At 31.7% G+C, this 3,865-nt stretch overlaps 1 non-coding gene across 1 annotated transcript; it reads left to right on the plus strand.

Annotated features, from left to right (window-relative positions):
- The first annotated feature begins 2,145 nt into the window (after window positions 1–2,145).
- On the plus strand, window positions 2,146–2,337 carry LOC123646822. Its single transcript, XR_006738064.1, has one exon. It is a non-coding gene; the product is annotated as a U2 spliceosomal RNA (small nuclear RNA).
- Window positions 2,338–3,865: the final 1,528 nt, after the last annotated feature.

The raw sequence follows: 3,865 nt of genomic DNA on the forward strand, positions 1-3,865 counted from the left end.
TTAGTTTCATTGCTTCTTGGCTTGTACATTTTGCTTATGTCCTGAAAGCCTCATGCACAGTCTAAGAAAACAAAAAAGTCCTTTGATGGGGAAGGTCACAGACAGATTCTGGCCTCACTTCTCAGCAGTTCTTTATTCCACATGATTTTGTTCCCTCAACTTTTGACTATCTTAATAACCTTGATCTTTGACTTTCTCTTCCTAGCCCTGTGAATTTCCCAAATATTCTAGGCCCAAGAGTTCTCTTTGGTTGTTCAGCCCACTTATGAATAGGTACAAAATTGGAGAAAAAAGCTTCAGAAAAAGTTGAGGTCACTTCAGTCTATTTTTCTTCTCTCTGGTATCCTGGTCTTTCAATTCCTGGCTGCCCTGCATGTTCTTCTATGCCTTTATTTGGTAGCTTAACTATGATAAATTTTTGTTTTTTTCTCTTTAATCTTATTTGTATTCTTAAATCTGTAGCTGGATATCTTTCATAAATTTTGAAAAACTCTCAGGCATTGTTTCTTCAAATATTGCTTCAGCCTTATCTTTCCTATCTTTCTGAGTCTCCAATTATTCAGATTAGATCACATTATTGTACCTCTGTATTATACTCTCTTATTTTCTATTAATTTCTAAATCCTAATCCATACTGGATATTTTCTTCAAACTTTTTTCCAGCTCATTATTCTCTCTTCAGCTCAGTCTATTCTCTCATTAAACCCATTTATTTTACTGATTTTTATAATTTTCAGTTCTTTACAAAATTTCTCTACCTTGTCTTTTATCTTTTTGAACATGTTAAACATTATCTGGATAATTATATTATCTAGATATTTTCTAGGATTGGTTTTATTGTTTATTGTGCTTTTGCTTTGTATTAATAATGTGTCATATTTCCTTTTAGGTAATGGGTAAAGAAAGTAGTGGTGAATATCATATATAAAAGTTATACAGATAATTCAAAGATTAGAATTAATTTATATCCCTCTAACAAAGATTTATGTTTACTTTTGTTGGGTGTCAAGGGCAATAGCAACCCCATATAACCTTAATCTGTTCATTAGAGTATAGATTATTTAAAGGAGGGCTGCATATCTTAAAAGTGCCAGGGTAAATTTTTGATTCAATCTACCTGTAAAGATTAGCATTTTGTGGTCTGAAAACAAAGCATAGGGGGTTTGAAACCTTCCTCTACTTACCATATTCTGGATTCTGTTTTTTTTTTTTTCCCCAATCCCCACTAAATTGTCAAAACACTGTTCAACTTTTACATATATCACTTCCTCTCTTGGAATTACCAGATGCTTCTAAGGGAAAAGTAGCCGAAAATGCTAACACTACCTCTTTTTGATTTCTTTGTTTCTTCATTGCCTTGTTACTTCCTTGTTGCCATCTAGTGAATTAAAAAAAATGAAAGCAAACAAAAACATTTCCTGCCTTTTAGCCGTTCTCAGTGGGAGGTTGATCCAAGTAATTTAGGTTACCATTACTCTAAATTATCAGTATCTGTATTACTTTAATACAAACAAATTTTTTTCTAAACCCAAGAATAAGTAAACACTATGTTTAACTTACACACATATTACAAAATAATTAACTCAGTGCTTAATAAACATATATGCATTAAATAATTTGTGGTAAATGCCTTATGAAAAATGTTTTTCTCCTAATCGAGCTCATCTCTTCAATGACAAGATTGTCACTTAACCTCTTCTGCATTTTATAGTTGCTGAAGGCTGGTGATGTTGTCATGTCAGCAACCATCACAATGTTTCATTGACTACCTCTGGCCTAATATACTAATGATAACATAGGCAATTTCTCTGTCCACAGTTGCTCAAAGATCACATTTAAAATTGTAATCTTGTTTAGTCATACTTAAAGCTTTCTTTGTTAAATTCTGTGTGGCTAAGTATAATGTGTTGTATATTGTGGTTGCATTGGTTAGGAGTCTAGACTTCATTAACTCAAAGGCTCTAAAATATTAGTGGCTTTACACAGTATGATTTTGTAATTTTCTCAGGTAATGGTGGTAGTTCAGGTTGGATCACCATCTCTCCTCTAAGTGCTAATTCAGAGACTTTGGCTGTTTACCTCTGAGAGTCCATCACCTCTTAAGAACTTGTCATCATAGATTGGCATCTAGAAAAAGATGGAGGAATCACTTCTCAGCCTTTTAGATAAGATCAAGTACAGTATCTGTTCTTATTAGTTCAATATCTTATACTTTCTCTGTACAAACACAACATATTAAATAGATTTTTGGAAATAAAAGATGGGATAGGAGCTTGCTCTGTTTACTCCATTCATCAACCTGGTCTTGTAGTATTTTCGGGAAGAAAAGAAAGAAAAAAGAAAAAGAAAAAAAAAAAAGAAGGGGAAAGAAAAAGTTGGAGTACACACAAGAGGATTTTATAGTCCAGGCAAAGAGTTAAAAAGAATAAAATTACTACCAATCACATGATATCATTACTTTAATTATAACTCAGACTTCTCTATCTATAGGGGAGGTGGGAAATGCAGTCTAGTAGCCTTTCCAGAGAGAAGAGGAAACAGGCTTCAGTGAATATATATCTGAGGTCTTTGGCCAAAGGTAGTAACACTTTCATTTGTAAATAAGCACGTTACTGCCTTCTGAAAACAAATGTTCTCTTTTTCCCATGCCCCAGAAAGAAGTTGAGTAAAGAGGAAAATGACAGAAATAAAATGTTATAGTCATCTTTATTTCTGTTGAACATTCAATTTCTAGGTTGACCCTTTGTAATAGATACACATACATGCACACCTATATAACAACAAAACAAAACTATTGTACTATATAGTATTTTTTTCTATTCTCTGCACAATGTTTCCACTGCTACTAGTATAAACTGAAGTTCAATAACTTAATGTTTTGCTCTTCTGTTACTTAACATGTAAGCTGTATGTATTGTGAAGGCAGTTAATGTAAATGAAAGAACAATGTATGAAATAGCTTTTAATATGTAGAAAAAGCAACATTATTATAGTATTAAGGTAATTCCTTAAACAAATTATAGTAGTAGACAATATCTGTTTTCAGAGAACAATGAAATAGAATTAGAAATTAGTAAAGAAAACTGGAAAATTCCAAAATATATAGAAATCAAAAAATATACTTCTAAATAACACATGGGTCAAAGAAGTACTCTAAAGAGAATTTAAAAATATTTTGAAATAATTGAAAAAAATGCTTACAGATAAATTTATAGATTTGAATATGTAATAGAAAGAATAAAGATCTAAAACAAATAAGCTTTCACCTTAGAAAACTAGAAAAATAGAGCAAATTATGTCCAAAGTAAAAAGATAAAAGAAATATTAGAGCAGAAATCAGTGAAATTGAAGACAGAAAATCAATAGAAAAAAATCAATGAAACAAAAAGATGTTTCTTTAAAAAAGATAATAAAATTGAGAAGACTTTAGCCAGATTTTTAAAAAAAGAAAGAGGGTGCAAATTACCAATATTAAAATTTAAAGATGGATCCAGCTGTGGTGGCAGAAGCCTGTATTCTTAGCTACTCAAGAGGCTGAGGTGGGAAGATCACTTGAACCCAGGAGTTTGAGGCTGCAGTGATTTATGATGGCATCACTACACTCTAGTCTGGGTAACAGGGTGAGACTCTATTGCAAAAAATAAAACCCACAAAAACAAACCAAAAAAACCCCTTAAAGATGCAGTACTTAATGCATACAGAAACCATGGAAATTGAAAGAACAATAATGGTATACTATGAACAACTCTATGACCGTAAATTTGAAAATCTAGATGTAATGAACCAATTCATTGAGAAAGACACAATCTGCCATAACTTACACAAGAAATAGACCACAATATGTCTATAGCCATTAAAACAATTA

Source organism: Lemur catta, chromosome 10 (genome assembly GCF_020740605.2).
Source record: "Lemur catta isolate mLemCat1 chromosome 10, mLemCat1.pri, whole genome shotgun sequence".
Taxonomy (NCBI): domain Eukaryota; kingdom Metazoa; phylum Chordata; class Mammalia; order Primates; family Lemuridae; genus Lemur; species Lemur catta.